Source organism: Aulonocara sp. 'chitande type north' Nkhata Bay, linkage group LG8, assembly GCF_057382095.1.
Source record: "Aulonocara sp. 'chitande type north' Nkhata Bay isolate Kocher_YH1m ecotype deep benthic linkage group LG8, A_spYH_male_GT1.1, whole genome shotgun sequence".
Taxonomy (NCBI): Eukaryota; Metazoa; Chordata; class Actinopteri; order Cichliformes; family Cichlidae; genus Aulonocara; species Aulonocara sp. 'chitande type north' Nkhata Bay.
Window position 1 is genome coordinate 24,946,810 of NC_141351.1, and position 22,939 is coordinate 24,969,748.

General features: G+C 46.3%; 43 non-coding genes across 43 annotated transcripts; 31 read left to right on the forward strand and 12 right to left on the reverse strand.

Annotated features, from left to right (window-relative positions):
• Nucleotides 1-553: 553 nt before the first annotated feature.
• trnaq-cug (transfer RNA glutamine (anticodon CUG)) lies at nt 554-625 on the reverse strand. The gene has a single exon. It is a non-coding gene; the product is annotated as a tRNA-Gln (tRNA).
• Nucleotides 626-776: 151 nt separating this feature from the next.
• Nucleotides 777-848, forward strand: trnad-guc (transfer RNA aspartic acid (anticodon GUC)). Its single transcript has one exon. It is a non-coding gene; the product is annotated as a tRNA-Asp (tRNA).
• A 522-nt stretch (nt 849-1,370) lies between these two features.
• On the forward strand, nt 1,371-1,443 carry trnav-uac (transfer RNA valine (anticodon UAC)). The gene has a single exon. It is a non-coding gene; the product is annotated as a tRNA-Val (tRNA).
• Nucleotides 1,444-1,917: 474 nt separating this feature from the next.
• trnaq-cug (transfer RNA glutamine (anticodon CUG)) lies at nt 1,918-1,989 on the reverse strand. The gene has a single exon. It is a non-coding gene; the product is annotated as a tRNA-Gln (tRNA).
• Nucleotides 1,990-2,140: 151 nt separating this feature from the next.
• Nucleotides 2,141-2,212, forward strand: trnad-guc (transfer RNA aspartic acid (anticodon GUC)). The gene has a single exon. It is a non-coding gene; the product is annotated as a tRNA-Asp (tRNA).
• Nucleotides 2,213-2,734: 522 nt separating this feature from the next.
• trnav-uac (transfer RNA valine (anticodon UAC)) lies at nt 2,735-2,807 on the forward strand. Its single transcript has one exon. It is a non-coding gene; the product is annotated as a tRNA-Val (tRNA).
• Nucleotides 2,808-3,421: 614 nt separating this feature from the next.
• trnav-cac (transfer RNA valine (anticodon CAC)) lies at nt 3,422-3,494 on the forward strand. Its single transcript has one exon. It is a non-coding gene; the product is annotated as a tRNA-Val (tRNA).
• Nucleotides 3,495-3,968: 474 nt separating this feature from the next.
• On the reverse strand, nt 3,969-4,040 carry trnaq-cug (transfer RNA glutamine (anticodon CUG)). Its single transcript has one exon. It is a non-coding gene; the product is annotated as a tRNA-Gln (tRNA).
• Nucleotides 4,041-4,191: 151 nt separating this feature from the next.
• trnad-guc (transfer RNA aspartic acid (anticodon GUC)) lies at nt 4,192-4,263 on the forward strand. The gene has a single exon. It is a non-coding gene; the product is annotated as a tRNA-Asp (tRNA).
• Nucleotides 4,264-4,785: 522 nt separating this feature from the next.
• Nucleotides 4,786-4,858, forward strand: trnav-uac (transfer RNA valine (anticodon UAC)). Its single transcript has one exon. It is a non-coding gene; the product is annotated as a tRNA-Val (tRNA).
• Nucleotides 4,859-5,332: 474 nt separating this feature from the next.
• On the reverse strand, nt 5,333-5,404 carry trnaq-cug (transfer RNA glutamine (anticodon CUG)). Its single transcript has one exon. It is a non-coding gene; the product is annotated as a tRNA-Gln (tRNA).
• Nucleotides 5,405-5,555: 151 nt separating this feature from the next.
• trnad-guc (transfer RNA aspartic acid (anticodon GUC)) lies at nt 5,556-5,627 on the forward strand. Its single transcript has one exon. It is a non-coding gene; the product is annotated as a tRNA-Asp (tRNA).
• A 522-nt stretch (nt 5,628-6,149) lies between these two features.
• Nucleotides 6,150-6,222, forward strand: trnav-aac (transfer RNA valine (anticodon AAC)). Its single transcript has one exon. It is a non-coding gene; the product is annotated as a tRNA-Val (tRNA).
• Nucleotides 6,223-6,836: 614 nt separating this feature from the next.
• On the forward strand, nt 6,837-6,909 carry trnav-cac (transfer RNA valine (anticodon CAC)). Its single transcript has one exon. It is a non-coding gene; the product is annotated as a tRNA-Val (tRNA).
• Nucleotides 6,910-7,383: 474 nt separating this feature from the next.
• On the reverse strand, nt 7,384-7,455 carry trnaq-cug (transfer RNA glutamine (anticodon CUG)). The gene has a single exon. It is a non-coding gene; the product is annotated as a tRNA-Gln (tRNA).
• A 151-nt stretch (nt 7,456-7,606) lies between these two features.
• trnad-guc (transfer RNA aspartic acid (anticodon GUC)) lies at nt 7,607-7,678 on the forward strand. Its single transcript has one exon. It is a non-coding gene; the product is annotated as a tRNA-Asp (tRNA).
• Nucleotides 7,679-8,200: 522 nt separating this feature from the next.
• trnav-aac (transfer RNA valine (anticodon AAC)) lies at nt 8,201-8,273 on the forward strand. Its single transcript has one exon. It is a non-coding gene; the product is annotated as a tRNA-Val (tRNA).
• Nucleotides 8,274-8,887: 614 nt separating this feature from the next.
• On the forward strand, nt 8,888-8,960 carry trnav-cac (transfer RNA valine (anticodon CAC)). Its single transcript has one exon. It is a non-coding gene; the product is annotated as a tRNA-Val (tRNA).
• Nucleotides 8,961-9,434: 474 nt separating this feature from the next.
• On the reverse strand, nt 9,435-9,506 carry trnaq-cug (transfer RNA glutamine (anticodon CUG)). Its single transcript has one exon. It is a non-coding gene; the product is annotated as a tRNA-Gln (tRNA).
• A 151-nt stretch (nt 9,507-9,657) lies between these two features.
• Nucleotides 9,658-9,729, forward strand: trnad-guc (transfer RNA aspartic acid (anticodon GUC)). Its single transcript has one exon. It is a non-coding gene; the product is annotated as a tRNA-Asp (tRNA).
• Nucleotides 9,730-10,251: 522 nt separating this feature from the next.
• trnav-uac (transfer RNA valine (anticodon UAC)) lies at nt 10,252-10,324 on the forward strand. The gene has a single exon. It is a non-coding gene; the product is annotated as a tRNA-Val (tRNA).
• Nucleotides 10,325-10,938: 614 nt separating this feature from the next.
• Nucleotides 10,939-11,011, forward strand: trnav-cac (transfer RNA valine (anticodon CAC)). The gene has a single exon. It is a non-coding gene; the product is annotated as a tRNA-Val (tRNA).
• Nucleotides 11,012-11,485: 474 nt separating this feature from the next.
• On the reverse strand, nt 11,486-11,557 carry trnaq-cug (transfer RNA glutamine (anticodon CUG)). The gene has a single exon. It is a non-coding gene; the product is annotated as a tRNA-Gln (tRNA).
• A 151-nt stretch (nt 11,558-11,708) lies between these two features.
• trnad-guc (transfer RNA aspartic acid (anticodon GUC)) lies at nt 11,709-11,780 on the forward strand. Its single transcript has one exon. It is a non-coding gene; the product is annotated as a tRNA-Asp (tRNA).
• Nucleotides 11,781-12,302: 522 nt separating this feature from the next.
• Nucleotides 12,303-12,375, forward strand: trnav-aac (transfer RNA valine (anticodon AAC)). The gene has a single exon. It is a non-coding gene; the product is annotated as a tRNA-Val (tRNA).
• Nucleotides 12,376-12,989: 614 nt separating this feature from the next.
• trnav-cac (transfer RNA valine (anticodon CAC)) lies at nt 12,990-13,062 on the forward strand. The gene has a single exon. It is a non-coding gene; the product is annotated as a tRNA-Val (tRNA).
• A 473-nt stretch (nt 13,063-13,535) lies between these two features.
• On the reverse strand, nt 13,536-13,607 carry trnaq-cug (transfer RNA glutamine (anticodon CUG)). Its single transcript has one exon. It is a non-coding gene; the product is annotated as a tRNA-Gln (tRNA).
• Nucleotides 13,608-14,352: 745 nt separating this feature from the next.
• Nucleotides 14,353-14,425, forward strand: trnav-aac (transfer RNA valine (anticodon AAC)). Its single transcript has one exon. It is a non-coding gene; the product is annotated as a tRNA-Val (tRNA).
• Nucleotides 14,426-15,039: 614 nt separating this feature from the next.
• trnav-cac (transfer RNA valine (anticodon CAC)) lies at nt 15,040-15,112 on the forward strand. The gene has a single exon. It is a non-coding gene; the product is annotated as a tRNA-Val (tRNA).
• A 473-nt stretch (nt 15,113-15,585) lies between these two features.
• trnaq-cug (transfer RNA glutamine (anticodon CUG)) lies at nt 15,586-15,657 on the reverse strand. The gene has a single exon. It is a non-coding gene; the product is annotated as a tRNA-Gln (tRNA).
• A 745-nt stretch (nt 15,658-16,402) lies between these two features.
• trnav-uac (transfer RNA valine (anticodon UAC)) lies at nt 16,403-16,475 on the forward strand. Its single transcript has one exon. It is a non-coding gene; the product is annotated as a tRNA-Val (tRNA).
• A 614-nt stretch (nt 16,476-17,089) lies between these two features.
• Nucleotides 17,090-17,162, forward strand: trnav-cac (transfer RNA valine (anticodon CAC)). The gene has a single exon. It is a non-coding gene; the product is annotated as a tRNA-Val (tRNA).
• Nucleotides 17,163-17,636: 474 nt separating this feature from the next.
• Nucleotides 17,637-17,708, reverse strand: trnaq-cug (transfer RNA glutamine (anticodon CUG)). The gene has a single exon. It is a non-coding gene; the product is annotated as a tRNA-Gln (tRNA).
• A 151-nt stretch (nt 17,709-17,859) lies between these two features.
• On the forward strand, nt 17,860-17,931 carry trnad-guc (transfer RNA aspartic acid (anticodon GUC)). Its single transcript has one exon. It is a non-coding gene; the product is annotated as a tRNA-Asp (tRNA).
• Nucleotides 17,932-18,453: 522 nt separating this feature from the next.
• trnav-uac (transfer RNA valine (anticodon UAC)) lies at nt 18,454-18,526 on the forward strand. The gene has a single exon. It is a non-coding gene; the product is annotated as a tRNA-Val (tRNA).
• Nucleotides 18,527-19,140: 614 nt separating this feature from the next.
• Nucleotides 19,141-19,213, forward strand: trnav-cac (transfer RNA valine (anticodon CAC)). The gene has a single exon. It is a non-coding gene; the product is annotated as a tRNA-Val (tRNA).
• Nucleotides 19,214-19,687: 474 nt separating this feature from the next.
• On the reverse strand, nt 19,688-19,759 carry trnaq-cug (transfer RNA glutamine (anticodon CUG)). The gene has a single exon. It is a non-coding gene; the product is annotated as a tRNA-Gln (tRNA).
• A 151-nt stretch (nt 19,760-19,910) lies between these two features.
• Nucleotides 19,911-19,982, forward strand: trnad-guc (transfer RNA aspartic acid (anticodon GUC)). Its single transcript has one exon. It is a non-coding gene; the product is annotated as a tRNA-Asp (tRNA).
• A 522-nt stretch (nt 19,983-20,504) lies between these two features.
• trnav-aac (transfer RNA valine (anticodon AAC)) lies at nt 20,505-20,577 on the forward strand. The gene has a single exon. It is a non-coding gene; the product is annotated as a tRNA-Val (tRNA).
• A 614-nt stretch (nt 20,578-21,191) lies between these two features.
• On the forward strand, nt 21,192-21,264 carry trnav-cac (transfer RNA valine (anticodon CAC)). The gene has a single exon. It is a non-coding gene; the product is annotated as a tRNA-Val (tRNA).
• Nucleotides 21,265-21,738: 474 nt separating this feature from the next.
• On the reverse strand, nt 21,739-21,810 carry trnaq-cug (transfer RNA glutamine (anticodon CUG)). The gene has a single exon. It is a non-coding gene; the product is annotated as a tRNA-Gln (tRNA).
• Nucleotides 21,811-21,961: 151 nt separating this feature from the next.
• On the forward strand, nt 21,962-22,033 carry trnad-guc (transfer RNA aspartic acid (anticodon GUC)). Its single transcript has one exon. It is a non-coding gene; the product is annotated as a tRNA-Asp (tRNA).
• A 522-nt stretch (nt 22,034-22,555) lies between these two features.
• trnav-uac (transfer RNA valine (anticodon UAC)) lies at nt 22,556-22,628 on the forward strand. The gene has a single exon. It is a non-coding gene; the product is annotated as a tRNA-Val (tRNA).
• Nucleotides 22,629-22,939: the final 311 nt, after the last annotated feature.

Below are 22,939 nucleotides of genomic sequence, written 5' to 3' on the forward strand. Positions count from 1 at the left end.
AGCTCAGTTTCCGTAGTGTAGTGGTTATCACGTTCGCCTTACACGTGCAAGGTCCCCGGTCCGAAACCGGGCGAAAACATGGGTCTTTTCCTTCTTTGGTCACAAGGGAATTGATATTCACTCTTTAGACAACTCTGCTTGTCCAGCATTTTCTCTGTTTTACTTGCATCCCTATTGAGAATTAAGTCTCTTGGTTTTGTCTTCTGTAGGTTGTGTGCTAGCCAAACAAAGGACATCAAAGAGCTTGTCAAGAAGAAGATCGGGGCCTTCAGAGGTGGCAACAGGATTAGAAGTGAGAAGAGTGCAAGAGGAAAAGTTGACTTGAGTCAACGTGGCTAATGAACGATACAGCAGGAAGCTGAAGTGGAAAGTGCAGCAGAAGAGCATGAGCGAGGTTTGGTGCAGCATGAAGACCATGTGCAGATGAGATCAGCCAACACAAGAGGAGTGGAACTGACTGGGCCACTAACTTGCTCTTCAACTGACTAGATTCTTATGCTAGGGTGTGCTAATGCTAATGTACCTGTGGAGCAAAGTGCTAGAAAGCCAAATGAGGTTCCACTGAGACTTGAACTCAGATCGCTGGATTCAGAGTCCAGAGTGCTAACCATTACACCATGGAACCCTGCCTGAAGCACACAAAAGATCTGTGTCAAACAGGCATAAAAGTGTAGTTCCTGGTAAACCGATGGGGATTTCTACACGGCCAGCCAAATTTTACCTGTCATACCTGCTGCGAATCGCAGCTTGACGTGACCATTGCAGTGCTTCAGAGGTCCTCGTTAGTATAGTGGACAGTATCTCCGCCTGTCACGCGGAAGACCGGGGTTCGATTCCCCGACGGGGAGTGAGCAGTTTCCTTCTCTGTTCTGCCTTTTACCTGCAATGACCACACACACCTTAATCGCACACCAGATCCTAGTCAATCTAATAATCTAGTCCTATAATGGGCTTGAAGAAACATGAATTCCACCTGTGCGCTCACAAGTCGAAAAGGTCTTCTCAGAAAGAGCTCCCATCAGAAGAGATGCTAGTCCAAGAGAACACTGCTTGTGCAGCATTTTCTCTGTTTTACGTGCGTCCCTACTGACAAATAAGTTTCTTGGTCTTGTCTTCTGTAGATTGTGTGCTAGCCAAACAAAGGACATCAAAGAGCTTGTCAACCAGAAGATCAGCTCCCATGACAAGAGATGCAATCTTGAGATCACAATTTGCATTGTCAATACAGCCATAAGTGGGGGAGTGCTTGAAGAATGACACAAATGGGAGTTCCCTCCTTCTCAATAGTCCTACATGATCTGTCATAAAAGTCCACAAATGTAAGAAAGCATTGAAATGCTCCTTTAATTACTACGGGGTACGCAAGCTCAGTTTCCGTAGTGTAGTGGTTATCACGTTCACCTTACACGTGAAAGGTCCCCGGTCCGAAACCGGGCGAAAACATGGGTCTTTTCCTTCTTTGGTCACAAGGGAATTGATATTCACTCTTTAGACAACTCTGCTTGTCCAGAATTTTCTCTGTTTTACTTGCATCCCTATTGAGAATTAAGTCTCTTGGTTTTGTCTTCTGTAGGTTGTGTGCTAGCCAAACAAAGGACATCAAAGAGCTTGTCAAGAAGAAGATCGGGGCCTTCAGAGGTGGCAACAGGATTAGAAGTGAGAAGAGTGCAAGAGGAAAAGTTGACTTGAGTCAAGGTGGCTAATGAACGATACAGCAGGAAGCTGAAGTGGAAAGTGCAGCAGAAGAGCATGAGCGAGGTTTGGTGCAGCATGAAGACCATGTGCAGATGAGATCAGCCAACACAAGAGGAGTGGAACTGACTGGGCCACTAACTTGCTCTTCAACTGACTAGATTCTTATGCTAGGGTGTGCTAATGCTAATGTACCTGTGGAGCAAAGTGCTAGAAAGCCAAATGAGGTTCCACTGAGACTTGAACTCAGATCGCTGGATTCAGAGTCCAGAGTGCTAACCATTACACCATGGAACCCTGCCTGAAGCACACAAAAGATCTGTGTCAAACAGGCATAAAAGTGTAGTTCCTGGTAAACCGATGGGGATTTCTACACGGCCAGCCAAATTTTACCTGTCATACCTGCTGCGAATCGCAGCTTGACGTGACCATTGCAGTGCTTCAGAGGTCCTCGTTAGTATAGTGGACAGTATCTCCGCCTGTCACGCGGAAGACCGGGGTTCGATTCCCCGACGGGGAGTGAGCAGTTTCCTTCTCTGTTCTGCCTTTTACCTGCAATGACCACACACACCTTAATCGCACACCAGATCCTAGTCAATCTAATAATCTAGTCCTATAATGGGCTTGAAGAAACATGAATTCCACCTGTGCGCTCACAAGTCGAAAAGGTCTTCTCAGAAAGAGCTCCCATCAGAAGAGATGCTAGTCCAAGAGAACACTGCTTGTGCAGCATTTTCTCTGTTTTACGTGCGTCCCTACTGACAAATAAGTTTCTTGGTCTTGTCTTCTGTAGATTGTGTGCTAGCCAAACAAAGGACATCAAAGAGCTTGTCAACCAGAAGATCAGCTCCCATGACAAGAGATGCAATCTTGAGATCACAATTTGCATTGTCAATACAGCCATAAGTGGGGGAGTGCTTGAAGAATGACACAAATGGGAGTTCCCTCCTTCTCAATAGTCCTACATGATCTGTCATAAAAGTCCACAAATGTAAGAAAGCATTGAAATGCTCCTTTAATTACTACGGGGTACGCAAGCTCAGTTTCCGTAGTGTAGTGGTTATCATGTTCGCCTTACACGCGAAAGGTCCCCGGTCCAAAACCGGGCGGAAGCATGCGTCTTTTCTTATGCGTCCTGATATAAAAGTGTCTGACTGCAGGCACTGCTTGAACTTGTGGGGTTCTACTGCTGTTTGGGACACAGACAAGAGAAAGTACTCAAATCTGGTACAGGTCTCTGACATCTGTAACCTTTGGATGCTCGTCTTGCTAAAGAGTTGTCTATGGCCCAAATTTCTGCAAACTCCACAGACTTCACACAAATCAACAAATCTCCAGTCGCTATATTTCCTGAAGATGGAGGCACAGACTAAGCTCTTGGAAATGACTGGCTCTAGGTGGCCTGCACAGGACTTGGGCCTATTTTCAGCCAATGCCCAAGGCAATGAAACAAATGGGCGCTTTAGGCAACAGTTCTGCTGCCAGAGGTTCTGGGGTTCTTAGGGCAGCATATGTTGAGCTGTGCTTGCTTTAGTGAACTCCTAAATGTCCAAAGTTTAAGTGAGCCTAACATGGAGACTACAGTTCAGACTCCTTGCTAGAGTGCGTCTGTCTCTTCTCCATGGCTCCTTTTACTTCAAGGCCATGATAGGAACATGTCACCAAATTTGTCAGAGTGCGAGATTACTCAGTGAGACACATTGGAAAGCCAAACAAGCTGTCTTTCGGGGTTTCCGTAGTGTAGTGGTTATCACGTTCGCCTCACACGCGAAAGGTCCCCGGTCCGAAACCGGGCGGAAACATGGGTCTTTTCCTTCTTTGGTTACAAGGGAATTGATATTCACTCTTTAGACAACTCTGCTTGTCCAGCATTTTCTCTGTTTTACTTGCATCCCTATTGAGAATTAAGTCTCTTGGTTTTGTCTTCTGTAGGTTGTGTGCTAGCCAAACAAAGGACATCAAAGAGCTTGTCAAGAAGAAGATCGGGGCCTTCAGAGGTGGCAAAGGGATTGGAAGTGGGAAGAGTGCAAGAGGAAAAGTTGACTTGAGTCAAGGTGGCTAATGAACGATACAGCAGGAAGCTGAAGTGGAAAGTGCAGCAGAAGAGCATGAGCGAGGTTTGGTGCAGCATGAAGACCATGTGCAGATGAGATCAGCCAACACAAGAGGAGTGGAACTGACTGGGCCACTAACTTGCTCTTCAACTGACTAGATTCTTATGCTAGGGTGTGCTAATGCTAATGTACCTGTGGAGCAAAGTGCTAGAAAGCCAAATGAGGTTCCACTGAGACTTGAACTCAGATCGCTGGATTCAGGGTCCAGAGTGCTAACCATTACACCATGGAACCCTGCCTGAAGCGCACAAAAGATCTGTGTCAAACAGGCATAAAAGTGTAGTTCCTGGTAAACCGATGGGGATTTCTACACGGCCAGCCAAATTTTACCTGTCATACCTGCTGCGAATCGCAGCTTGACGTGACCATTGCAGTGCTTCAGAGGTCCTCGTTAGTATAGTGGACAGTATCTCCGCCTGTCACGCGGAAGACCGGGGTTCGATTCCCCGACGGGGAGTGAGCAGTTTCCTTCTCTGTTCTGCCTTTTACCTGCAATGACCACACACACCTTAATCGCACACCAGATCCTAGTCAATCTAATAATCTAGTCCTATAATGGGCTTGAAGAAACATGAATTCCACCTGTGCGCTCACAAGTCGAAAAGGTCTTCTCAGAAAGAGCTCCCATCAGAAGAGATGCTAGTCCAAGAGAACACTGCTTGTGCAGCATTTTCTCTGTTTTACGTGCGTCCCTACTGACAAATAAGTTTCTTGGTCTTGTCTTCTGTAGATTGTGTGCTAGCCAAACAAAGGACATCAAAGAGCTTGTCAACCAGAAGATCAGCTCCCATGACAAGAGATGCAATCTTGAGATCACAATTTGCATTGTCAATACAGCCATAAGTGGGGGAGTGCTTGAAGAATGACACAAATGGGAGTTCCCTCCTTCTCAATAGTCCTACATGATCTGTCATAAAAGTCCACAAATGTAAGAAAGCATTGAAATGCTCCTTTAATTACTACGGGGTACGCAAGCTCAGTTTCCGTAGTGTAGTGGTTATCACGTTCGCCTTACACGTGAAAGGTCCCCGGTCCGAAACCGGGCGAAAACATGGGTCTTTTCCTTCTTTGGTCACAAGGGAATTGATATTCACTCTTTAGACAACTCTGCTTGTCCAGCATTTTCTCTGTTTTACTTGCATCCCTATTGAGAATTAAGTCTCTTGGTTTTGTCTTCTGTAGGTTGTGTGCTAGCCAAACAAAGGACATCAAAGAGCTTGTCAAGAAGAAGATCGGGGCCTTCAGAGGTGGCAACAGGATTAGAAGTGAGAAGAGTGCAAGAGGAAAAGTTGACTTGAGTCAAGGTGGCTAATGAACGATACAGCAGGAAGCTGAAGTGGAAAGTGCAGCAGAAGAGCATGAGCGAGGTTTGGTGCAGCATGAAGACCATGTGCAGATGAGATCAGCCAACACAAGAGGAGTGGAACTGACTGGGCCACTAACTTGCTCTTCAACTGACTAGATTCTTATGCTAGGGTGTGCTAATGCTAATGTACCTGTGGAGCAAAGTGCTAGAAAGCCAAATGAGGTTCCACTGAGACTTGAACTCAGATCGCTGGATTCAGAGTCCAGAGTGCTAACCATTACACCATGGAACCCTGCCTGAAGCACACAAAAGATCTGTGTCAAACAGGCATAAAAGTGTAGTTCCTGGTAAACCGATGGGGATTTCTACACGGCCAGCCAAATTTTACCTGTCATACCTGCTGCGAATCGCAGCTTGACGTGACCATTGCAGTGCTTCAGAGGTCCTCGTTAGTATAGTGGACAGTATCTCCGCCTGTCACGCGGAAGACCGGGGTTCGATTCCCCGACGGGGAGTGAGCAGTTTCCTTCTCTGTTCTGCCTTTTACCTGCAATGACCACACACACCTTAATCGCACACCAGATCCTAGTCAATCTAATAATCTAGTCCTATAATGGGCTTGAAGAAACATGAATTCCACCTGTGCGCTCACAAGTCGAAAAGGTCTTCTCAGAAAGAGCTCCCATCAGAAGAGATGCTAGTCCAAGAGAACACTGCTTGTGCAGCATTTTCTCTGTTTTACGTGCGTCCCTACTGACAAATAAGTTTCTTGGTCTTGTCTTCTGTAGATTGTGTGCTAGCCAAACAAAGGACATCAAAGAGCTTGTCAACCAGAAGATCAGCTCCCATGACAAGAGATGCAATCTTGAGATCACAATTTGCATTGTCAATACAGCCATAAGTGGGGGAGTGCTTGAAGAATGACACAAATGGGAGTTCCCTCCTTCTCAATAGTCCTACATGATCTGTCATAAAAGTCCACAAATGTAAGAAAGCATTGAAATGCTCCTTTAATTACTACGGGGTACGCAAGCTCAGTTTCCGTAGTGTAGTGGTTATCACGTTCGCCTAACACGCGAAAGGTCCCCGGTCCGAAACCGGGCGGAAGCATGCGTCTTTGCTTATGCGTCCTGATATAAAAGTGTCTGACTGCAGGCACTGCTTGAACTTGTGGGGTTCTACTGCTGTTTGGGACACAGACAAGAGAAAGTACTCAAATCTGGTTCAGGTCTCTGACATCTGTAACCTTTGGATGCTCGTCTTGCTAAAGAGTTGTCTATGGCCCAAATTTCTGCAAACTCCACAGACTTCACACAAATCAACAAATCTCCAGTCGCTATATTTCCTGAAGATGGAGGCACAGACTAAGCTCTTGGAAATGACTGGCTCTAGGTGGCCTGCACAGGACTTGGGCCTATTTTCAGCCAATGCCCAAGGCAATGAAACAAATGGGCGCTTTAGGCAACAGTTCTGCTGCCAGAGGTTCTGGGGTTCTTAGGGCAGCATATGTTGAGCTGTGCTTGCTTTAGTGAACTCCTAAATGTCCAAAGTTTAAGTGAGCCTAACATGGAGACTACAGTTCAGACTCCTTGCTAGAGTGCGTCTGTCTCTTCTCCATGGCTCCTTTTACTTCAAGGCCATGATAGGAACATGTCACCAAATTTGTCAGAGTGCGAGATTACTCAGTGAGACACATTGGAAAGCCAAACAAGCTGTCTTTCGGGGTTTCCGTAGTGTAGTGGTTATCACGTTCGCCTCACACGCGAAAGGTCCCTCGTCCGAAACCGGGCGGAAACATGGGTCTTTTCCTTCTTTGGTTACAAGGGAATTGATATTCACTCTTTAGACAACTCTGCTTGTCCAGCATTTTCTCTGTTTTACTTGCATCCCTATTGAGAATTAAGTCTCTTGGTTTTGTCTTCTGTAGGTTGTGTGCTAGCCAAACAAAGGACATCAAAGAGCTTGTCAAGAAGAAGATCGGGGCCTTCAGAGGTGGCAAAGGGATTGGAAGTGGGAAGAGTGCAAGAGGAAAAGTTGACTTGAGTCAAGGTGGCTAATGAACGATACAGCAGGAAGCTGAAGTGGAAAGTGCAGCAGAAGAGCATGAGCGAGGTTTGGTGCAGAATGAAGACCATGTGCAGATGAGATCAGCCAACACAAGAGGAGTGGAACTGACTGGGCCACTAACTTGCTCTTCAACTGACTAGATTCTTATGCTAGCGTGTGCTAATGCTAATGTACCTGTGGAGCAAAGTGCTAGAAAGCCAAATGAGGTTCCACTGAGACTTGAACTCAGATCGCTGGATTCAGAGTCCAGAGTGCTAACCATTACACCATGGAACCCTGCCTGAAGCACACAAAAGATCTGTGTCAAACAGGCATAAAAGTGTAGTTCCTGGTAAACCGATGGGGATTTCTACACGGCCAGCCAAATTTTACCTGTCATACCTGCTGCGAATCGCAGCTTGACGTGACCATTGCAGTGCTTCAGAGGTCCTCGTTAGTATAGTGGACAGTATCTCCGCCTGTCACGCGGAAGACCGGGGTTCGATTCCCCGACGGGGAGTGAGCAGTTTCCTTCTCTGTTCTGCCTTTTACCTGCAATGACCACACACACCTTAATCGCACACCAGATCCTAGTCAATCTAATAATCTAGTCCTATAATGGGCTTGAAGAAACATGAATTCCACCTGTGCGCTCACAAGTCGAAAAGGTCTTCTCAGAAAGAGCTCCCATCAGAAGAGATGCTAGTCCAAGAGAACACTGCTTGTGCAGCATTTTCTCTGTTTTACGTGCGTCCCTACTGACAAATAAGTTTCTTGGTCTTGTCTTCTGTAGATTGTGTGCTAGCCAAACAAAGGACATCAAAGAGCTTGTCAACCAGAAGATCAGCTCCCATGACAAGAGATGCAATCTTGAGATCACAATTTGCATTGTCAATACAGCCATAAGTGGGGGAGTGCTTGAAGAATGACACAAATGGGAGTTCCCTCCTTCTCAATAGTCCTACATGATCTGTCATAAAAGTCCACAAATGTAAGAAAGCATTGAAATGCTCCTTTAATTACTACGGGGTACGCAAGCTCAGTTTCCGTAGTGTAGTGGTTGTCACGTTCGCCTAACACGCGAAAGGTCCCCGGTCCGAAACCGGGCGGAAGCATGCGTCTTTGCTTATGCGTCCTGATATAAAAGTGTCTGACTGCAGGCACTGCTTGAACTTGTGGGGTTCTACTGCTGTTTGGGACACAGACAAGAGAAAGTACTCAAATCTGGTTCAGGTCTCTGACATCTGTAACCTTTGGATGCTCGTCTTGCTAAAGAGTTGTCTATGGCCCAAATTTCTGCAAACTCCACAGACTTCACACAAATCAAAAAATCTCCAGTTGCTATATTTCCTGAAGATGGAGGCACAGACTAAGCTCTTGGAAATGACTGGCTCTAGGTGGCCTGCACAGGACTTGGGCCTATTTTCAGCCAATGCCCAAGGCAATGAAACAAATGGGCGCTTTAGGCAACAGTTCTGCTGCCAGAGGTTCTGGGGTTCTTAGGGCAGCATATGTTGAGCTGTGCTTGCTTTAGTGAACTCCTAAATGTCCAAAGTTTAAGTGAGCCTAACATGGAGACTACAGTTCAGACTCCTTGCTAGAGTGCGTCTGTCTCTTCTCCATGGCTCCTTTTACTTCAAGGCCATGATAGGAACATGTCACCAAATTTGTCAGAGTGCGAGATTACTCAGTGAGACACATTGGAAAGCCAAACAAGCTGTCTTTCGGGGTTTCCGTAGTGTAGTGGTTATCACGTTCGCCTCACACGCGAAAGGTCCCCGGTCCGAAACCGGGTGGAAACATGGGTCTTTTCCTTCTTTGGTTACAAGGGAATTGATATTCACTCTTTAGACAACTCTGCTTGTCCAGCATTTTCTCTGTTTTACTTGCATCCCTATTGAGAATTAAGTCTCTTGGTTTTGTCTTCTGTAGGTTGTGTGCTAGCCAAACAAAGGACATCAAAGAGCTTGTCAAGAAGAAGATCGGGGCCTTCAGAGGTGGCAAAGGGATTGGAAGTGGGAAGAGTGCAAGAGGAAAAGTTGACTTGAGTCAAGGTGGCTAATGAACGATACAGCAGGAAGCTGAAGTGGAAAGTGCAGCAGAAGAGCATGAGCGAGGTTTGGTGCAGAATGAAGACCATGTGCAGATGAGATCAGCCAACACAAGAGGAGTGGAACTGACTGGGCCACTAACTTGCTCTTCAACTGACTAGATTCTTATGCTAGGGTGTGCTAATGCTAATGTACCTGTGGAGCAAAGTGCTAGAAAGCCAAATGAGGTTCCACTGAGACTTGAACTCAGATCGCTGGATTCAGAGTCCAGAGTGCTAACCATTACACCATGGAACCCTGCCTGAAGCACACAAAAGATCTGTGTCAAACAGGCATAAAAGTGTAGTTCCTGGTAAACCGATGGGGATTTCTACATGGCCAGCCAAATTTTACCTGTCATACCTGCTGCGAATCGCAGCTTGACGTGACCATTGCAGTGCTTCAGAGGTCCTCGTTAGTATAGTGGACAGTATCTCTGCCTGTCACGCGGAAGACCGGGGTTCGATTCCCCGACGGGGAGTGAGCAGTTTCCTTCTCTGTTCTGCCTTTTACCTGCAATGACCACACACACCTTAATCGCACACCAGATCCTAGTCAATCTAATAATCTAGTCCTATAATGGGGTTGAAGAAACATGAATTCCACCTGTGCGCTCACAAGTCGAAAAGGTCTTCTCAGAAAGAGCTCCCATCAGAAGAGATGCTAGTCCAAGAGAACACTGCTTGTGCAGCATTTTCTCTGTTTTACGTGCGTCCCTACTGACAAATAAGTTTCTTGGTCTTGTCTTCTGTAGATTGTGTGCTAGCCAAACAAAGGACATCAAAGAGCTTGTCAACCAGAAGATCAGCTCCCATGACAAGAGATGCAATCTTGAGATCACAATTTGCATTGTCAATACAGCCATAAGTGGGGGAGTGCTTGAAGAATGACACAAATGGGAGTTCCCTCCTTCTCAATAGTCCTACATGATCTGTCATAAAAGTCCACAAATGTAAGAAAGCATTGAAATGCTCCTTTAATTACTACGGGGTACGCAAGCTCAGTTTCCGTAGTGTAGTGGTTATCACGTTCGCCTTACACGCGAAAGGTCCCCGGTCCGAAACTGGGCGGAAGCATGCGTCTTTGCTTATGCGTCCTGATATAAAAGTGTCTGACTGCAGGCACTGCTTGAACTTGTGGGGTTCTACTGCTGTTTGGGACACAGACAAGAGAAAGTACTCAAATCTGGTTCAGGTCTCTGACATCTGTAACCTTTGGATGCTCGTCTTGCTAAAGAGTTGTCTATGGCCCAAATTTCTGCAAACTCCACAGACTTCACACAAATCAACAAATCTCCAGTCGCTATATTTCCTGAAGATGGAGGCACAGACTAAGCTCTTGGAAATGACTGGCTCTAGGTGGCCTGCACAGGACTTGGGCCTATTTTCAGCCAATGCCCAAGGCAATGAAACAAATGGGCGCTTTAGGCAACAGTTCTGCTGCCAGAGGTTCTGGGGTTCTTAGGGCAGCATATGTTGAGCTGTGCTTGCTTTAGTGAACTCCTAAATGTCCAAAGTTTAAGTGAGCCTAACATGGAGACTACAGTTCAGACTCCTTGCTAGAGTGCGTCTGTCTCTTCTCCATGGCTCCTTTTACTTCAAGGCCATGATAGGAACATGTCACCAAATTTGTCAGAGTGCGAGATTACTCAGTGAGACACATTGGAAAGCCAAACAAGCTGTCTTTCGGGGTTTCCGTAGTGTAGTGGTTATCACGTTCGCCTCACACGCGAAAGGTCCCCGGTCCGAAACCGGTCGGAAACATGGGTCTTTTCCTTCTTTGGTTACAAGGGAATTGATATTCACTCTTTAGACAACTCTGCTTGTCCAGCATTTTCTCTGTTTTACTTGCATCCCTATTGAGAATTAAGTCTCTTGGTTTTGTCTTCTGTAGGTTGTGTGCTAGCCAAACAAAGGACATCAAAGAGCTTGTCAAGAAGAAGATCGGGGCCTTCAGAGGTGGCAAAGGGATTGGAAGTGGGAAGAGTGCAAGAGGAAAAGTTGACTTGAGTCAAGGTGGCTAATGAACGATACAGCAGGAAGCTGAAGTGGAAAGTGCAGCAGAAGAGCATGAGCGAGGTTTGGTGCAGCATGAAGACCATGTGCAGATGAGATCAGCCAACACAAGAGGAGTGGAACTGACTGGGCCACTAACTTGCTCTTCAACTGACTAGATTCTTATGCTAGCGTGTGCTAATGCTAATGTACCTGTGGAGCAAAGTGCTAGAAAGCCAAATGAGGTTCCACTGAGACTTGAACTCAGATCGCTGGATTCAGAGTCCAGAGTGCTAACCATTACACCATGGAACCCTGCCTGAAGCACACAAAAGATCTGTGTCAAACAGGCATAAAAGTGTAGTTCCTGGTAAACCGATGGGGATTTCTACACGGCCAGCCAAATTTTACCTGTCATACCTGCTGCGAATCGCAGCTTGACGTGACCATTGCAGTGCTTCAGAGGTCCTCGTTAGTATAGTGGACAGAATCTCCGCCTGTCACGCGGAAGACCGGGGTTCGATTCCCCGACGGGGAGTGAGCAGTTTCCTTCTCTGTTCTGCCTTTTACCTGCAATGACCACACACACCTTAATCGCACACCAGATCCTAGTCAATCTAATAATCTAGTCCTATAATGGGCTTGAAGAAACATGAATTCCACCTGTGCGCTCACAAGTCGAAAAGGTCTTCTCAGAAAGAGCTCCCATCAGAAGAGATGCTAGTCCAAGAGAACACTGCTTGTGCAGCATTTTCTCTGTTTTACGTGCGTCCCTACTGACAAATAAGTTTCTTGGTCTTGTCTTCTGTAGATTGTGTGCTAGCCAAACAAAGGACATCAAAGAGCTTGTCAATCAGAAGATCAGCTCCCATGACAAGAGATGCAATCTTGAGATCACAATTTGCATTGTCAATACAGCCATAAGTGGGGGAGTGCTTGAAGAATGACACAAATGGGAGTTCCCTCCTTCTCAATAGTCCTACATGATCTGTCATAAAAGTCCACAAATGTAAGAAAGCATTGAAATGCTCCTTTAATTACTACGGGGTACGCAAGCTCAGTTTCCGTAGTGTAGTGGTTATCACGTTCGCCTAACACGCGAAAGGTCCCCGGTCCGAAACCGGGCGGAAGCATACGTCTTTGCTTATGCGTCCTGATATAAAAGTGTCTGACTGCAGGCACTGCTTGAACTTGTGGGGTTCTACTGCTGTTTGGGACACAGACAAGAGAAAGTACTCAAATCTGGTTCAGGTCTCTGACATCTGTAACCTTTGGATGCTCGTCTTGCTAAAGAGTTGTCTATGGCCCAAATTTCTGCAAACTCCACAGACTTCACACAAATCAACAAATCTCCAGTCGCTATATTTCCTGAAGATGGAGGCACAGACTAAGCTCTTGGAAATGACTGGCTCTAGGTGGCCTGCACAGGACTTGGGCCTATTTTCAGCCAATGCCCAAGGCAATGAAACAAATGGGCGCTTTAGGCAACAGTTCTGCTGCCAGAGGTTCTGGGGTTCTTAGGGCAGCATATGTTGAGCTGTGCTTGCTTTAGTGAACTCCTAAATGTCCAAAGTTTAAGTGAGCCTAACATGGAGACTACAGTTCAGACTCCTTGCTAGAGTGCGTCTGTCTCTTCTCCATGGCTCCTTTTACTTCAAGGCCATGATAGGAACATGTCACCAAATTTGTCAGAGTGCGAGATTACTCAGTGAGACACATTGGAAAGCCAAACAAGCTGTCTTTCGGGGTTTCCGTAGTGTAGTGGTTATCACGTTCGCCTCACACGCGAAAGGTCCCCGGTCCGAAACCGGGCGGAAACATGGGTCTTTTCCTTCTTTGGTTACAAGGGAATTCATATTCACTCTTTAGACAACTCTGCTTGTCCAGCATTTTCTCTGTTTTACTTGCATCCCTATTGAGAATTAAGTCTCTTGGTTTTGTCTTCTGTAGGTTGTGTGCTAGCCAAACAAAGGACATCAAAGAGCTTGTCAAGAAGAAGATCGGGGCCTTCAGAGGTGGCAAAGGGATTGGAAGTGGGAAGAGTGCAAGAGGAAAAGTTGACTTGAGTCAAGGTGGCTAATGAACGATACAGCAGGAAGCTGAAGTGGAAAGTGCAGCAGAAGAGCATGAGCGAGGTTTGGTGCAGCATGAAGACCATGTGCAGATGAGATCAGCCAACACAAGAGAGTGGAACTGACTGGGCCACTAACTTGCTCTTCAACTGACTAGATTCTTATGCTAGCGTGTGCTAATGCTAATGTACCTGTGGAGCAAAGTGCTAGAAAGCCAAATGAGGTTCCACTGAGACTTGAACTCAGATCGCTGGATTCAGGGTCCAGAGTGCTAACCATTACACCATGGAACCCTGCCTGAAGCACACAAAAGATCTGTGTCACACAGGCATAAAAGTGTAGTTCCTGGTAAACCGATGGGGATTTCTACACGGCCAGCCAAATTTTACCTGTCATACCTGCTGCGAATCGCAGCTTGACGTGACCATTGCAGTGCTTCAGAGGTCCTTGTTAGTATAGTGGACAGAATCTCCGCCTGTCACGCGGAAGACCGGGGTTCGATTCCCCGACGGGGAGTGAGCAGTTTCCTTCTCTGTTCTGCCTTTTACCTGCAATGACCACACACACCTTAATCGCACACCAGATCCTAGTCAATCTAATAATCTAGTCCTATAATGGGCTTGAAGAAACATGAATTCCACCTGTGCGCTCACAAGTCGAAAAGGTCTTCTCAGAAAGAGCTCCCATCAGAAGAGATGCTAGTCCAAGAGAACACTGCTTGTGCAGCATTTTCTCTGTTTTACGTGCGTCCCTACTGACAAATAAGTTTCTTGGTCTTGTCTTCTGTAGATTGTGTGCTAGCCAAACAAAGGACATCAAAGAGCTTGTCAACCAGAAGATCAGCTCCCATGACAAGAGATGCAATCTTGAGATCACAATTTGCATTGTCAATACAGCCATAAGTGGGGGAGTGCTTGAAGAATGACACAAATGGGAGTTCCCTCCTTCTCAATAGTCCTACATGATCTGTCATAAAAGTCCACAAATGTAAGAAAGCATTGAAATGCTCCTTTAATTACTACGGGGTACGCAAGCTCAGTTTCCGTAGTGTAGTGGTTATCACGTTCGCCTAACACGCGAAAGGTCCCCGGTCCGAAACCGGGCGGAAGCATGCGTCTTTGCTTATGCGTCCTGATATAAAAGTGTCTGACTGCAGGCACTGCTTGAACTTGTGGGGTTCTACTGCTGTTTGGGACACAGACAAGAGAAAGTACTCAAATCTGGTTCAGGTCTCTGACATCTGTAACCTTTGGATGCTCGTCTTGCTAAAGAGTTGTCTATGGCCCAAATTTCTGCAAACTCCACAGACTTCACACAAATCAACAAATCTCCAGTCGCTATATTTCCTGAAGATGGAGGCACAGACTAAGCTCTTGGAAATGACTGGCTCTAGGTGGCCTGCACAGGACTTGGGCCTATTTTCAGCCAATGCCCAAGGCAATGAAACAAATGGGCGCTTTAGGCAACAGTTCTGCTGCCAGAGGTTCTGGGGTTCTTAGGGCAGCATATGTTGAGCTGTGCTTGCTTTAGTGAACTCCTAAATGTCCAAAGTTTAAGTGAGCCTAACATGGAGACTACAGTTCAGACTCCTTGCTAGAGTGCGTCTGTCTCTTCTCCATGGCTCCTTTTACTTCAAGGCCATGATAGGAACATGTCACCAAATTTGTCAGAGTGCGAGATTACTCAGTGAGACACATTGGAAAGCCAAACAAGCTGTCTTTCGGGGTTTCCGTAGTGTAGTGGTTATCACGTTCGCCTCACACGCGAAAGGTCCCCGGTCCGAAACCGGGCGGAAACATGGGTCTTTTCCTTCTTTGGTTACAAGGGAATTGATATTCACTCTTTAGACAACTCTGCTTGTCCAGCATTTTCTCTGTTTTACTTGCATCCCTATTGAGAATTAAGTCTCTTGGTTTTGTCTTCTGTAGGTTGTGTGCTAGCCAAACAAAGGACATCAAAGAGCTTGTCAAGAAGAAGATCGGGGCCTTCAGAGGTGGCAAAGGGATTGGAAGTGGGAAGAGTGCAAGAGGAAAAGTTGACTTGAGTCAAGGTGGCTAATGAACGATACAGCAGGAAGCTGAAGTGGAAAGTGCAGCAGAAGAGCATGAGCGAGGTTTGGTGCAGCATGAAGACCATGTGCAGATGAGATCAGCCAACACAAGAGAGTGGAACTGACTGGGCCACTAACTTGCTCTTCAACTGACTAGATTCTTATGCTAGCGTGTGCTAATGCTAATGTACCTGTGGAGCAAAGTGCTAGAAAGCCAAATGAGGTTCCACTGAGACTTGAACTCAGATCGCTGGATTCAGGGTCCAGAGTGCTAACCATTACACCATGGAACCCTGCCTGAAGCACACAAAAGATCTGTGTCACACAGGCATAAAAGTGTAGTTCCTGGTAAACCGATGGGGATTTCTACACGGCCAGCCAAATTTTACCTGTCATACCTGCTGCGAATCGCAGCTTGACGTGACCATTGCAGTGCTTCAGAGGTCCGTGTTAGTATAGTGGACAGAATCTCCGCCTGTCACGCGGAAGACCGGGGTTCGATTCCCCGACGGGGAGTGAGCAGTTTCCTTCTCTGTTCTGCCTTTTACCTGCAATGACCACACACACCTTAATCGCACACCAGATCCTAGTCAATCTAATAATCTAGTCCTATAATGGGCTTGAAGAAACATGAATTCCACCTGTGCGCTCACAAGTCGAAAAGGTCTTCTCAGAAAGAGCTCCCATCAGAAGAGATGCTAGTCCAAGAGAACACTGCTTGTGCAGCATTTTCTCTGTTTTACGTGCGTCCCTACTGACAAATAAGTTTCTTGGTCTTGTCTTCTGTAGATTGTGTGCTAGCCAAACAAAGGACATCAAAGAGCTTGTCAACCAGAAGATCAGCTCCCATGACAAGAGATGCAATCTTGAGATCACAATTTGCATTGTCAATACAGCCATAAGTGGGGGAGTGCTTGAAGAATGACACAAATGGGAGTTCCCTCCTTCTCAATAGTCCTACATGATCTGTCATAAAAGTCCACAAATGTAAGAAAGCATTGAAATGCTCCTTTAATTACTACGGGGTACGCAAGCTCAGTTTCCGTAGTGTAGTGGTTATCACGTTCGCCTTACACGCGAAAGGTCCCCGGTCCGAAACCGGGCGGAAGCATGCGTCTTTGCTTATGCGTCCTGATATAAAAGTGTCTGACTGCAGGCACTGCTTGAACTTGTGGGGTTCTACTGCTGTTTGGGACACAGACAAGAGAAAGTACTCAAATCTGGTTCAGGTCTCTGACATCTGTAACCTTTGGATGCTCGTCTTGCTAAAGAGTTGTCTATGGCCCAAATTTCTGCAAACTCCACAGACTTCACACAAATCAACAAATCTCCAGTCGCTATATTTCCTGAAGATGGAGGCACAGACTAAGCTCTTGGAAATGACTGGCTCTAGGTGGCCTGCACAGGACTTGGGCCTATTTTCAGCCAATGCCCAAGGCAATGAAACAAATGGGCGCTTTAGGCAACAGTTCTGCTGCCAGAGGTTCTGGGGTTCTTAGGGCAGCATATGTTGAGCTGTGCTTGCTTTAGTGAACTCCTAAATGTCCAAAGTTTAAGTGAGCCTAACATGGAGACTACAGTTCAGACTCCTTGCTAGAGTGCGTCTGTCTCTTCTCCATGGCTCCTTTTACTTCAAGGCCATGATAGGAACATGTCACCAAATTTGTCAGAGTGCGAGATTACTCAGTGAGACACATTGGAAAGCCAAACAAGCTGTCTTTCGGGGTTTCCGTAGTGTAGTGGTTATCACGTTCGCCTCACACGCGAAAGGTCCCCGGTCCGAAACCGGGCGGAAACATGGGTCTTTTCCTTCTTTGGTTACAAGGGAATTGATATTCACTCTTTAGACAACTCTGCTTGTCCAGCATTTTCTCTGTTTTACTTGCATCCCTATTGAGAATTAAGTCTCTTGGTTTTGTCTTCTGTAGGTTGTGTGCTAGCCAAACAAAGGACATCAAAGAGCTTGTCAAGAAGAAGATCGGGGCCTTCAGAGGTGGCAAAGGGATTGGAAGTGGGAAGAGTGCAAGAGGAAAAGTTGACTTGAGTCAAGGTGGCTAATGAACGATACAGCAGGAAGCTGAAGTGGAAAGTGCAGCAGAAGAGCATGAGCGAGGTTTGGTGCAGCATGAAGACCATGTGCAGATGAGATCAGCCAACACAAGAGGAGTGGAACTGACTGGGCCACTAACTTGCTCTTCAACTGACTAGATTCTTATGCTAGCGTGTGCTAATGCTAATGTACCTGTGGAGCAAAGTGCTAGAAAGCCAAATGAGGTTCCACTGAGACTTGAACTCAGATCGCTGGATTCAGAGTCCAGAGTGCTAACCATTACACCATGGAACCCTGCCTGAAGCACACAAAAGATCTGTGTCACACAGGCATAAAAGTGTAGTTCCTGGTAAACCGATGGGGATTTCTACACGGCCAGCCAAATTTTACCTGTCATACCTGCTGCGAATCGCAGCTTGACGTGACCATTGCAGTGCTTCAGAGGTCCTCGTTAGTATAGTGGACAGTATCTCCGCCTGTCACGCGGAAGACCGGGGTTCGATTCCCCGACGGGGAGTGAGCAGTTTCCTTCTCTGTTCTGCCTTTTACCTGCAATGACCACACACACCTTAATCGCACACCAGATCCTAGTCAATCTAATAATCTAGTCCTATAATGGGCTTGAAGAAACATGAATTCCACCTGTGCGCTCACAAGTCGAAAAGGTCTTCTCAGAAAGAGCTCCCATCAGAAGAGATGCTAGTCCAAGAGAACACTGCTTGTGCAGCATTTTCTCTGTTTTACGTGCGTCCCTACTGACAAATAAGTTTCTTGGTCTTGTCTTCTGTAGATTGTGTGCTAGCCAAACAAAGGACATCAAAGAGCTTGTCAACCAGAAGATCAGCTCCCATGACAAGAGATGCAATCTTGAGATCACAATTTGCATTGTCAATACAGCCATAAGTGGGGGAGTGCTTGAAGAATGACACAAATGGGAGTTCCCTCCTTCTCAATAGTCCTACATGATCTGTCATAAAAGTCCACAAATGTAAGAAAGCATTGAAATGCTCCTTTAATTACTACGGGGTACGCAAGCTCAGTTTCCGTAGTGTAGTGGTTATCACGTTCGCCTTACACGCGAAAGGTCCCCGGTCCGAAACCGGGCGGAAGCATGCGTCTTTGCTTATGCGTCCTGATATAAAAGTGTCTGACTGCAGGCACTGCTTGAACTTGTGGGGTTCTACTGCTGTTTGGGACACAGACAAGAGAAAGTACTCAAATCTGGTTCAGGTCTCTGACATCTGTAACCTTTGGATGCTCGTCTTGCTAAAGAGTTGTCTATGGCCCAAATTTCTGCAAACTCCACAGACTTCACACAAATCAACAAATCTCCAGTCGCTATATTTCCTGAAGATGGAGGCACAGACTAAGCTCTTGGAAATGACTGGCTCTAGGTGGCCTGCACAGGACTTGGGCCTATTTTCAGCCAATGCCCAAGGCAATGAAACAAATGGGCGCTTTAGGCAACAGTTCTGCTGCCAGAGGTTCTGGGGTTCTTAGGGCAGCATATGTTGAGCTGTGCTTGCTTTAGTGAACTCCTAAATGTCCAAAGTTTAAGTGAGCCTAACATGGAGACTACAGTTCAGACTCCTTGCTAGAGTGCGTCTGTCTCTTCTCCATGGCTCCTTTTACTTCAAGGCCATGATAGGAACATGTCACCAAATTTGTCAGAGTGCGAGATTACTCAGTGAGACACATTGGAAAGCCAAACAAGCTGTCTTTCGGGGTTTCCGTAGTGTAGTGGTTATCACGTTCGCCTCACACGCGAAAGGTCCCCGGTCCGAAACCGGGCGGAAACATGGGTCTTTTCCTTCTTTGGTTACAAGGGAATTGATATTCACTCTTTAGACAACTCTGCTTGTCCAGCATTTTCTCTGTTTTACTTGCATCCCTATTGAGAATTAAGTCTCTTGGTTTTGTCTTCTGTAGGTTGTGTGCTAGCCAAACAAAGGACATCAAAGAGCTTGTCAAGAAGAAGATCGGGGCCTTCAGAGGTGGCAAAGGGATTGGAAGTGGGAAGAGTGCAAGAGGAAAAGTTGACTTGAGTCAAGGTGGCTAATGAACGATACAGCAGGAAGCTGAAGTGGAAAGTGCAGCAGAAGAGCATGAGCGAGGTTTGGTGCAGCATGAAGACCATGTGCAGATGAGATCAGCCAACACAAGAGGAGTGGAACTGACTGGGCCACTAACTTGCTCTTCAACTGACTAGATTCTTATGCTAGCGTGTGCTAATGCTAATGTACCTGTGGAGCAAAGTGCTAGAAAGCCAAATGAGGTTCCACTGAGACTTGAACTCAGATCGCTGGATTCAGAGTCCAGAGTGCTAACCATTACACCATGGAACCCTGCCTGAAGCACACAAAAGATCTGTGTCACACAGGCATAAAAGTGTAGTTCCTGGTAAACCGATGGGGATTTCTACACGGCCAGCCAAATTTTACCTGTCATACCTGCTGCGAATCGCAGCTTGACGTGACCATTGCAGTGCTTCAGAGGTCCTCGTTAGTATAGTGGACAGTATCTCCGCCTGTCACGCGGAAGACCGGGGTTCGATTCCCCGACGGGGAGTGAGCAGTTTCCTTCTCTGTTCTGCCTTTTACCTGCAATGACTACACACACCTTAATCGCACACCAGATCCTAGTCAATCTAATAATCTAGTCCTATAATGGGCTTGAAGAAACATGAATTCCACCTGTGCGCTCACAAGTCGAAAAGGTCTTCTCAGAAAGAGCTCCCATCAGAAGAGATGCTAGTCCAAGAGAACACTGCTTGTGCAGCATTTTCTCTGTTTTACGTGCGTCCCTACTGACAAATAAGTTTCTTGGTCTTGTCTTCTGTAGATTGTGTGCTAGCCAAACAAAGGACATCAAAGAGCTTGTCAACCAGAAGATCAGCTCCCATGACAAGAGATGCAATCTTGAGATCACAATTTGCATTGTCAATACAGCCATAAGTGGGGGAGTGCTTGAAGAATGACACAAATGGGAGTTCCCTCCTTCTCAATAGTCCTACATGATCTGTCATAAAAGTCCACAAATGTAAGAAAGCATTGAAATGCTCCTTTAATTACTACGGGGTACGCAAGCTCAGTTTCCGTAGTGTAGTGGTTATCACGTTCGCCTAACACGCGAAAGGTCCCCTGTCCGAAACCGGGCGGAAGCATGCGTCTTTGCTTATGCGTCCTGATATAAAAGTGTCTGACTGCAGGCACTGCTTGAACTTGTGGGGTTCTACTGCTGTTTGGGACACAGACAAGAGAAAGTACTCAAATCTGGTTCAGGTCTCTGACATCTGTAACCTTTGGATGCTCGTCTTGCTAAAGAGTTGTCTATGGCCCAAATTTCTGCAAACTCCACAGACTTCACACAAATCAACAAATCTCCAGTCGCTATATTTCCTGAAGATGGAGGCACAGACTAAGCTCTTGGAAATGACTGGCTCTAGGTGGCCTGCACAGGACTTGGGCCTATTTTCAGCCAATGCCCAAGGCAATGAAACAAATGGGCGCTTTAGGCAACAGTTCTGCTGCCAGAGGTTCTGGGGTTCTTAGGGCAGCATATGTTGAGCTGTGCTTGCTTTAGTGAACTCCTAAATGTCCAAAGTTTAAGTGAGCCTAACATGGAGACTACAGTTCAGACTCCTTGCTAGAGTGCGTCTGTCTCTTCTCCATGGCTCCTTTTACTTCAAGGCCATGATAGGAACATGTCACCAAATTTGTCAGAGTGCGAGATTACTCAGTGAGACACATTGGAAAGCCAAACAAGCTGTCTTTCAGGGTTTCCGTAGTGTAGTGGTTATCACGTTCGCCTCACACGCGAAAGGTCCCCTGTCCGAAACCGGGCGGAAACATGGGTCTTTTCCTTCTTTGGTTACAAGGGAATTCATATTCACTCTTTAGACAACTCTGCTTGTCCAGCATTTTCTCTGTTTTACTTGCATCCCTATTGAGAATTAAGTCTCTTGGTTTTGTCTTCTGTAGGTTGTGTGCTAGCCAAACAAAGGACATCAAAGAGCTTGTCAAGAAGAAGATCGGGGCCTTCAGAGGTGGCAAAGGGATTGGAAGTGGGAAGAGTGCAAGAGGAAAAGTTGACTTGAGTCAAGGTGGCTAATGAACGATACAGCAGGAAGCTGAAGTGGAAAGTGCAGCAGAAGAGCATGAGCGAGGTTTGGTGCAGAATGAAGACCATGTGCAGATGAGATCAGCCAACACAAGAGGAGTGGAACTGACTGGGCCACTAACTTGCTCTTCAACTGACTAGATTCTTATGCTAGCGTGTGCTAATGCTAATGTACCTGTGGAGCAAAGTGCTAGAAAGCCAAATGAGGTTCCACTGAGACTTGAACTCAGATCGCTGGATTCAGGGTCCAGAGTGCTAACCATTACACCATGGAACCCTGCCTGAAGCACACAAAAGATCTGTGTCAAACAGGCATAAAAGTGTAGTTCCTGGTAAACCGATGGGGATTTCTACACGGCCAGCCAAATTTTACCTGTCATACCTGCTGCGAATCGCAGCTTGACGTGACCATTGCAGTGCTTCAGAGGTCCTCGTTAGTATAGTGGACAGTATCTCCGCCTGTCACGCGGAAGACCGGGGTTCAATTCCCCGACGGGGAGTGAGCAGTTTCCTTCTCTGTTCTGCCTTTTACCTGCAATGACCACACACACCTTAATCGCACACCAGATCCTAGTCAATCTAATAATCTAGTCCTATAATGGGCTTGAAGAAACATGAATTCCACCTGTGCGCTCACAAGTCGAAAAGGTCTTCTCAGAAAGAGCTCCCATCAGAAGAGATGCTAGTCCAAGAGAACACTGCTTGTGCAGCATTTTCTCTGTTTTACGTGCGTCCCTACTGACAAATAAGTTTCTTGGTCTTGTCTTCTGTAGATTGTGTGCTAGCCAAACAAAGGACATCAAAGAGCTTGTCAACCAGAAGATCAGCTCCCATGACAAGAGATGCAATCTTGAGATCACAATTTGCATTGTCAATACAGCCATAAGTGGGGGAGTGCTTGAAGAATGACACAAATGGGAGTTCCCTCCTTCTCAATAGTCCTACATGATCTGTCATAAAAGTCCACAAATGTAAGAAAGCATTGAAATGCTCCTTTAATTACTACGGGGTACGCAAGCTCAGTTTCCGTAGTGTAGTGGTTATCACGTTCGCCTTACACGTGAAAGGTCCCCGGTCCGAAACCGGGCGAAAACATGGGTCTTTTCCTTCTTTGGTCACAAGGGAATTGATATTCACTCTTTAGACAACTCTGCTTGTCCAGCATTTTCTCTGTTTTACTTGCATCCCTATTGAGAATTAAGTCTCTTGGTTTTGTCTTCTGTAGGTTGTGTGCTAGCCAAACAAAGGACATCAAAGAGCTTGTCAAGAAGAAGATCGGGGCCTTCAGAGGTGGCAACAGGATTAGAAGTGAGAAGAGTGCAAGAGGAAAAGTTGACTTGAGTCAAGGTGGCTAATGAACGATACAGCAGGAAGCTGAAGTGGAAAGTGCAGCAGAAGAGCATGAG